Here is a 9,987-nt window from a genome sequence, read left to right as displayed (position 1 = left end):
GAATCCCGACTTAGGTCGACTCAAAGGCGGTACTTGTCGGTTCTCTTGTCGAAGACGACTCGCTACGAGCCCACTCGACCAGTTATTCGATGCCTCGTGGGGTCGACTCGAAAGACGTTACTTCTCGACCAAGCTAAAGGATGACTTTAACCTCTAGCCTCTCCCGCTGACAGCGTGTTGGCATCATATTAAATGCTTGACATGTGTCATCATACCTCTAGCCCCGATAGTCTTCATGACACATCGGACCACACCGGCACCGCTATGCCTCCAATCACTTCGTATGATGACCTCTTCTCTACTCGTTGGCCGACACCTATAAAGTAGGTGCTGACGTAGCCGCCAGTGTTTTCGTCGAAAGTTGGTTTCATTGTGGAATTCATTATATCTTCGATCGATTACAATAAATTCAAAAGAAAATAGTCTTTTTATAAGACCTCTTTTACACAATAAAAGAAAAATTATAACTTTCTAGAAAATAACACAAAAATCGTTTATCGATTCCTGTTTTGTGGGACTTTGCCTGTGTCGGGAGTGCTTTGACTCGTGGACCACCAAATCACAGACTCTGATTGAACCGTGAGGGGTTTAATGATTCTTCCTTCGTTTATCGAAGTAAGAATTTGAAGCGAATATCTTATCGATGTAAGATGTTCACTCTTCCAAAGATCAAGTCTGAGCTTAGATCTCTAGGACTCGCTAGAAGCTTCTTGAGGATGTTTGTGAAGAAGGAAGACTCTCTCTCTTGCTCTAATTCACCAAAACTCAAGGCTCTCTGCTCTAATCTCTCTGGAAAATGCTCAGCCCCTGTCAATGATGGCCATAGGGGGGTATTTATAGCCTCCTTAGACGATAGATATGCCGCCACGTGGGCTTCAAATAATCATCGTACAACTGTCTTGTAACCGCCACAGCATCCTTCTTTAACTACCGCGGTACCATAGGTTGCAGCGGTTAAGCCGCGGCACCATAGGCTGTCGCGCCTTAGCCGCGGCACCATGGTCTGCCACGCCTTAGCCGCGACACCATGTCTGTAGGCATCGAAAATTGCCTATAGGTCTCCACGAATAGCTCAGTGTTAAGGAACGACAATGAACGTCACCATCTGGTTCACAGGAGTTCAATTGACGTCGGTGAACGCTTGAAGTGAATCGACGAACTACGTGAGCTGACAGAATTTCGGAATAACGAAGGCACAGGCTAATCGAGAGCCCCGCGATGTTTACAAAAAGAACAACGCCTTTCGTGTCTCGTTCGTTCTACAGATAATCCAACCATCGGGACTGATAGAACTCTTCGTCAGAATTCCAACACAATTCGAATCACTAAAAATCCGAGTTCGGACGAAGAATTTATAGCGGAGTGTCTCGGATTTTTGGAGACACCCCAGGGGTGTCCTAGATTTTTGGGGACGCCCCAGGGGTGTCCTAGATTTTTGGGGACGCCCCAGAGGTGTCCTAGATTTTTGGGGACGCCCCAGGGGTGTCCAAGATTTTTGGGGACGCCCCAGGGGTGTCCTAGATTTTTGGGGACACCCCAGGAGTGTCGCCTATAAATAGAAGTCTTAGGCCTCACTTTTGGAGGGATCTGGATTTTTGGAGAATTGGCGAAGCCCTGCTGGAGTGAAGAGTGATCGAGCACTTCAACACAAGAGAGTTCTTCATCAGATCTACATCACCCGCATCCGTTCCTTAGCATTACCCCTCGTCGGTGATCCTAACCCGTACCCGATCCTTAGTATTATCCCGTTGTGGTAATACTAAGAAGAGCAAATATCTCGCTTTTATCGAGATAGGCGCTTCAAGTTTCTAGATCTCCTCGCGGATCGACGAAGCTCTGCCCGATTTTTCTGGATCAGATCTGATTGCCAGGTAGTCCACGGATATCGACGTCCCCGTCACAGGCTAAAGACCCACGCAAGCAAGAGACGATAAACGGATCTTGTGTTTATTTTCAAGAAAGTTGTAATTTTTATTTTCGTTATTTGAATTCATTTGTAACGTTTAAAGTTTTAATGAAATCAATGATGAAGGCAACTTTCGACGAAAACAAACTGGCGACCACAGTGGGAGCCAACGGCCTCGCTGCCGAGGCCGTCGTGACGCAACCGGCATTCAAGATCCGGGTGAACGAAGAGATCGAATACGAGTTCGATCAACAAAAGTTTGAAGAATACCTCTCTTCCTCCTCCTCCAGATCCGCCTATCCAAACAGGCGCAGGAAGACTTCATCTTCCAGAAATGCTCGCGGGAACTCCGACTCGAAGATCCGAGATCCCCTCATCGTTGCTGCATCTACTCCCCGCGACGTTCCTATGACGTCCAACGTGGTTGAAGCTGCAGATCCAGATCTGCCCTCCGCCGTAAAGACAAGTGTTGAAGGTGCTCCGGCTCTGTCGAAGAGGGCGCGCCAAAGACGGCGCCAACGCCTTGCGCGACAACTGGCCAAGGCCGCAGAATCGATGGACGGGATCCGCTACAATGAAGATCTAAAGTCCAGACAGCGCCAAGAGCAACAACGGCGCACAACCAACTCCTCCTCCAAGGCAGAAACGAACAAATGGGTTCGTGTCACGAGGACTCGCTCAACCCTCGAAGAGCGAATCAAGAAACGCCGCGCATTGCTTGCGCATGCCCGAGTCCTTCTGCAGAAAGCGGAAGAGATGATGCCCGAGCCCTTCTGCAGAAAGCAGAGGAGATGCAGAAAGAAGAGACGGTCAAGAACCCGTCAAAACTCAAGCAGGTGTGGGTGCTAAAGACAAAGCCAACGCCTAAGACAAGAGCGGAAGATGTTGCTGTCCAACCTTCATCAGATCCAGATCCCGTCTCCCTTGCCCCCGCACCTACGGCGGAGTCAGGTAAGAACGTGGGTCCTTCTAGATCCAGGGTTCCGTTGAAAGGTCGTCTCGGTCCCTTACCGGAGAACCGAGGTAAAGCACCTGTCAAGGAGCGATTGGGACCGTTGAAAGGTCCCCAAATGACGAACCAGACTGGGGGTCGTGTTAATCCCTCCAAAAAAGATAACAAAGGGAAAGTCCCTGTTACCGACCGCATTGGGTTGCGTGTCGAAGTTCAAGAGCCCGTTAAGTTTTCACGCTCGCAAAAGCGTAGACTTGAACGAGCGACTTCTAAAAACGCTAATAAAGCGTCATATCCCCAGAGGAAAACACATTCGTCTGATGATGATGGTGTTATACCTGGGAGGTCATGCCAACACTCTATGGGTTGCTCCAGTTATCAAACTGATGAGTTGTACTATAGAGCTGGGGGTGCGGGTAAGTCTCGAAAGAGATACGCTCAAGACACGGAGTCTCACTGTCCGTGTGCCAACATCATCAAGGCGGTGTTGTCAGAATGCTGCTGTTCTAAAACCCCAAAGAGAGTCTCGGTGTTCGAGAGAATTTCCAAGCCAAGGCGTTTTCGTGGGAAGAAGTTCGTTCGACAAGAGGATGAATACCTAGAAGTGTCTGCTAATATGACCGGCAGAGGGAAATCGACACGACAATTTGGCCCAGAGCTATAGCGTCCGATGACACGGCTTCTAGTATGGGACAACCCTACGAGTCATTCATGATCAGCGCCGAGCAAGTAACCAAGATGCTTGAAGATGCCCTGAATAAGCAGAAGGAAACTTTCAAGTTCGAGATGGAGATGGCCATGCAACGGATGAGAGAGAGGCATGACCAGCAAATTGCGGCACTGACAATTCACCAAGGAGAACCCAGTCGACGCAATAATCAGAATCAATATGAGAATGAACGGGAAGAGAATAATATCAACATAAATATCCCTCCTGTCAACAACGACAATGGAAGTGGTCCCATGGATGATAATGCAAAAGAGGACCACGTTACCTCTCCCCGAAACCACTCGAAGACAGATACGAGTGAAGACAAGAAAATGAAGGACTTGGAGAACAAGATCAACGCGTTGATGAATGCTCAAGAAGTGAAGAGGTCCGGCATACCATGTCCATACCCAAGGGAGTGGGAATCAATTTCATATCCGGCAAAGTTCAATTTAATCAACTTCACGCCGTTTGATGGAAAGGGTTCCCCTACCCAACACTTGATATATTTTAAGTCTCATTTAGGAATCATTTCTGGGAATGAACCTCTTATGGTGCGGTCATTCGTCGGCACTCTTTGCGGAGCAGCCTTCGACTGGTATCGCCGTCTCAAGCCCGGGAGTATCAGCAGTTGGGACGACATGGAAGATATGTTTCTGACAAACTTCTTCGATGACGACACCGAAATCTCAATCGGTACACTATTTGATGAGAAGCAGAAGAATGGTAAGACGGTCGAAAATTTCGTGAAGAGATTCCGAAACAAAGCAATGAACTGCAGGGATCCGGTCAGTGAAGATTTTATCCTCGAGACTTCTCACAATAATCTTTCGTTGGACATCCTCGAAGCTATGAGAATGACACCACCGAAGACCTGGAAGGACTTAAAGGTGCGAGGAGAACGAGCCGAGCGATTCCTTAAAAGGAAGAAGGCGGAAAGGGGTCAAATAGCAAATAATGCCCCGCAACAGAACTTTGTCCCTAAGGGAAAAGCACATGCGAATGCTGTGGACGTGAATCAAACATTCGAGGTGCAAGCGCAAGCACAACAGCAGCAACAAAAGACGCATCAACAATCAAGGTCACAACAGCAATCCCGAAGACAGCAAAAGACTTCGAAACCGAAACTCCAAAAAGAGTATTCCTTCAAGGACGAAGACGTTCCAGCCATCTTCGAATCACTCCTTAAAAATAACAAGATCAAGCTGCCACCGATCACGAATCAGGATGAAGCTGACAATACTACGGATCCGAAGTACTGCGCATACCACAGGAGGATCCTTCATCCCACCAAGGCCTGCTTTACTTTAAAGAATAGTATCCAGACCTTGGTTGAAGCCGGCGTCATAACGCTAGAGTAAACCAGTTGAGAACGGCGAAACTCCAAAGAGTATACGAGTATAAACTGTTTCTCAATCCTCCAACAGGTGCAAGAGGTTAAACTGTTCCCTGCATACTCCAATAGGTATATGAGTCTAAACTGTTTCCCACTTTTAACGGGAAGTTCCTAGGGAATATTATGCTAATATTCTTAAGGATAACCCGGTCAGGTAACTGAGAATAATGTCTGAACCAGTTCCGCAGAGGAAGCTGGGGGTGGACGATTCATGTAACGGGAAGTTCCTAGAGAATCATATATTTTTAAGGATAACCTGAACATGCGATTGAGGATAACGTACTCCTCGTTACACCCAGTTTTGCAAGAAAGCTGGGGGTGGATAATTCGTGTAACGAGAAGTTCCCAAAAGAATGTTAATATTCTTAGGGATAACCCAATCATTGTAGAAGTGATGAATAAGAAATTCTTGCTCGAATTCAGAACATTGGAACGTTTCTTCTTATTATCAAAATTCTCTAACTCTTATGAGTTATTTTTGTGAGATGAGATCCAATCCTCTGATAGGTTAATCTTTCCTCACCAAACCATCTACTGATCAAACTAATTGACGGTGGATCCACCACTACCTCTTTGCTTTCAGGTCAAACCTATGAAAGTTAGGGCCAAAGCCAAATTCCTCTCTCGATTCTTTCCATGAACGAGAGGTCCACTTTCAATTCGAACAGTCAAACCTATAAAAGTTAGGATTGTTCCCGATCTCACTTAGTCAAGCCTACAAATAGTTAGGGCTAAGACCGAGTCATTCCTTTTCGATAAACGAAAATCCGCCTTTGTTCCTTTTTCCACCAAACCTATAAAAGTTAGGGTCGAAATTGGGCTTTCCCCTTAATAAATGAGGGATTCTTTTGATTCAAATGACCAATCCTATAAAAGTTAGGGCCGTTTGAACTTTTTCGATTCTCGGAGTGGAGATCCCACTCTTAGTTTCATCTTTTCGGATTCTGGGGGTGGAGATCCCACCTTGAGTTTCCTTTCCGATTGTATATAGAATATAAAATTCTTCCTCTTCAGTCCCGGGAGATAGAATATAAAATTCTTCCTCTCCCGTTTCCCAATCCGTCTTTATTCAGATAAAGGACACAATTTTCAATTTCCAATCCGGGCACTTTGTGCATGGGGAATTTTATCTCAACTCCTAAATAGAGATAAGTCTACGCCTAACACGCGTTGCCGGTTTAGTCTTTCACCGATTGAAAAAGACGCCAGAGTCTAAACCTGGAGAATTTTATCCCGAAGCCTAAGTATGGACGAGTCAACACCTAACACGTGTTGCCGGGTAGCCTATTCCCGTAACAAAGGTGAATCCTATGTATTCGGCATCATAGCACAAAGTCTCAGAGAATTCACTCTCTCAGCACAACGTTACATGTGGAGCGGATTTAGACAATCCGCATGCTAGCCCGATCCAAACGGTAATCGGTAAAGGCGCATCAAACCCGTTGAAGGCTGGGGGTTTGCCAAAAATCCCAAAGTCTATGTCTAATACACATAGCCGGTTTAGTCTTTCGCCGATTGAAAAAGACACCAGGAATCTTATGCTGAGAGGTATATCCACACTGAACTCGCTCAGCATCATAGGTAAGAGGCCAAGACATATGTCGCTCCACGACCTGTCCCTCCAAATGAGTGAAAGAATACTGACGAGAAATGGAGGGAATATACAGGAGAGCTCTTTCGTCGAGAGTCAACCAATGCTCCTTGATAAGAGTCAATGTAGCAGGATCCTCAATGTGATCTCCGAACAGAAAACTGGGCTTCTTTAAAGCCTGAGTGGAAGTGGAATCCGCAGTGAAGGAAGCATCCGTAATAAGCTGGCGTAAGCAATGACGCCCTCCATCCCGTATCAAACGACAGGATTCGTTGGAGCGATCTCTGTCAAACTGAGGGAGTGGACTAACGGCCTGCCTGATGGAAGCTGAAGAGAAGACCTCCCGGCTACAACCAGTATTAGCATGAGGAGGAAGGCTGCCCACGGGGAACTCGACTGCAACAAAACACAAGGATAGAGTCAGAAAGCTCATAAAAAAGGCGAGATAAAATCTGTCACGGGATAATTGGAGAGACGATTTTGAGTGTCCTACACTGGAAGAACGGTATGCATCATCACGTAAATAACGTGGTAACATACACCGACCTATAAGGTGTAGGACGACACAAAATCGCCCCAATATACCAGAAGACTTGAATTAGCCAAGCAAGGTAAGTCCGAAACCTCGACCCCCGCGAAGGAGGGTGTCGGCCCTTCCCGAATGACCCGCGAAGAGGCCAAACGAGGGTATGACAAAACCACCAAGTCCGAAACCTCGACCCCCGCGAAGGAGGGTGTCGGCCCTCCCCGAATGACCCGCGAAGGGGCCAAACGAGGGTATAACAGAACCACCAAGTCCGAAACCTCGACCCCCGCGAAGGAGGGTGTCGGTTCTTCCTTCATGACCCGCGAAGGGATCAATCGGGGATACAAAAATAAAAAAATTCCCACCCCCAAAAAAGGAAGCCGCTGGAGGGGAGGATGCTGCGGGAACTTCTTCCTCGCTAGGCTGCGAATGGGATCGACTCCTAGGAAGTCGAGATCGGCGTGGAGGCATCGGAAACCTGCAATGAAAAGCAGCAAGTCAGATACAATCTAAAGTATGAATACGCGAAATTTAAAAGGGAAATTAAGAACTTTAATTAAAACCCTGTGTATAAATAGGATTTTATAGTTGAAGTCTAATTAAACCTACAAATTTCGTGCATGCGGAACAATGATTGTCATCTTCGCAGTAAATTTTGATGAAATACCCAAAATACTCCTCGTGTTCAAGGCTAAATTCGGGTCAAGGACACGCTCGAGTTGGGTCATGGTCATCATACCTGATCACATAGCACCCCCAGTACCCCACAATTTTGGTTAATCTTACAAATAAACCCTTTTGTAAAATTTAGCCAATTTTGCTAAAAAAAGACCCTCCACAAATTTCGGTTTGGTTTCCACATGCTTTTATCAAAACTTTGGTCATAGGTTTGTGATCTAAACTTTTGGAATTTCAGCCCTAAAATTCCAGTCCTTTTGCAAATAAACCCCCTATATACTTTGTGGGTTGCTCTTTTGCAAATAAACCCCTCAAACCACATTGAACCAAATTTACACATACACCCCCCAAAATTTTAGCCATATATTTGCATAAAAAACCCTACAAATTTTAGCCCTCCAATTTGCACAAAAGCCCTCCAAAATTTCAGCCGAAAATTTGCACATAACCCCCTCAAATTGTAGCCCTCTTTTACATATAACCCCCCTCAAGTTTCGGCCTCAAAATTTGCACAAAAGCCCCCTCAAGTTTCGGCCATATATGTACGCATGAAATTAGCATCTTTTTACATATAACCCCCCTCAAGTTTCGGCCTCAAAATTTGCACAAAAGCCCCCTCAAGTTTCGGCCATACATGTGCATGGAATTAAGAAAGCATTGAAATCAAAAGTAAGGGAATACATATCCTAATTTTCGGCCAACTTTCAAGAATCAAAAATCAAGATTTGATTTTTCCCTAAATCAAAAAATTAGGGTTTTGAAATTTGGAGGATTCAAGAGAAATGAATCAATCTAAAGCATGAAGGAAAGAAGATCTTACCAAAGCTTGGAGAATCCTTGAAGAGGAGACTTTGTTGTTAATGAAGATCCTCCAAACCCAACTTTCCTTGCTTGAAGCTTTGGAGAGGATGAGAGCTTGGAAAGAGGGAAAGTTGAAGCTTTGAAGAGTTTAGAAGGCTTGAAGAAGAAGATGATGGAACTTTTGGTGAAAAAGGAGTCTTGGAGAAGGAGAGCTCCTGGGACCGAAAAAAAAAAGAAATGTAGGGGGGGGGGCGGAATTCTTGCTGGGACCGAAAGAAAGAAAAGAAGGAAGAGAAGAGGGGGAATCGGTTTTTTTTATAATGGGGGTTTTCTTGGTTGAACCGAACCCATATGAACCGGACCCAAATCTGCCCTGAACCGAACCCAAACCTAATGTGTTGATTCATACGCGTGTGGGCCGCGAAATGTGGGCTCGCTCGTGTGGAGAGGTCCGGGGATAATTCATATGCATTTCGAACCTCTTTTCGGATATTTTTACGACGTATTCAACACTCGTATTTATACTCCAATGAGAATACGAGTCTAAACTATTTCTCACAATTGACGGGAAGTTCCTGGAAAATATTATGTATAATATTCTTAAGGATAACCCGTCAACCTCCGACGGGTACACGAGGCTAAACTAATTCCCGAAACTCCCAGGAGTACACGAGTATAAACTAGTTCTCCTCAGGTTGATTCAAAACCCTAGGGTCAACGCCGGTCAACGCGTAACCCTAGGTCAACGCCAGTCAACGCGTTGCAACAAAAAGTCAACATTCGACTAGGTCAACGCCAGTCAACGCGTTGCAACCGAAGTCAACGTTCGACGATTCAAAACCCTAGGGTCAACGCCGGTCAACGCGTAACCCTAGGTCAACGCCCTTCAACGCGTTGCGATATTCGAAACCCCAGGGTCAACGCCGGTCAACGCGTAACCCTAGGTCAACGCCCTTCAACGCGTTGCGGCATTCGAAACCCCAGGGTCAACGCCGATCAATGCGTAACCCTAGGTCAACGCCCTTCAACGCGTTGCGACATTTAAAACCCTAGAGTCAACGCCGGTCAACGCGTAACCCTAGGTCAACACCCTTCAACGCATTGCGACATTCGAAACCCCAGGGTCAACGCCGGTCAACGCGTAACCCTAGGTCAACGCCCTTCAACGTGTTGCGACATTCGAAACCCTAGAGTCAACGCCGGTTAACGCGTAACCCTAGGTCAACGCCCTTCAACGCGTTGCGACATTCAAAACCCTAGGGTCAACGCCGGTCAACGCGTAACCCTAGGTCAACGCCAGTCAACGCGTTGCGGCAAAAAGTCAACATACAGTGATCTGAAATCCTAGGTCAACACAATGTGACGGAGGTAGTTCAAAGTCAACTCAATGACACGAGCCAAACTCAATTCATCAGCTGTAGACTTGAG

At 46.3% G+C, this 9,987-nt stretch overlaps 1 long non-coding RNA gene across 1 annotated transcript; it reads right to left on the bottom strand.

Moving 5' to 3' along the window:
* Nucleotides 6,914-8,620, bottom strand: LOC109832230. The gene is made up of 3 exons (XR_002244667.1): nt 8,579-8,620; nt 7,446-7,558; nt 6,914-6,950 (listed from the first exon to the last, which is right to left on the bottom strand). It is a non-coding gene; the product is annotated as an uncharacterized LOC109832230 (long non-coding RNA).

The sequence above is a fragment of the Asparagus officinalis genome, chromosome 3 (genome assembly GCF_001876935.1).
Source record: "Asparagus officinalis chromosome 3, Aspof.V1, whole genome shotgun sequence".
In the NCBI taxonomy this organism is placed as follows: Eukaryota; Viridiplantae; Streptophyta; class Magnoliopsida; order Asparagales; family Asparagaceae; genus Asparagus; species Asparagus officinalis.
This window is presented reverse-complemented; position numbering and strand designations above follow the sequence as displayed.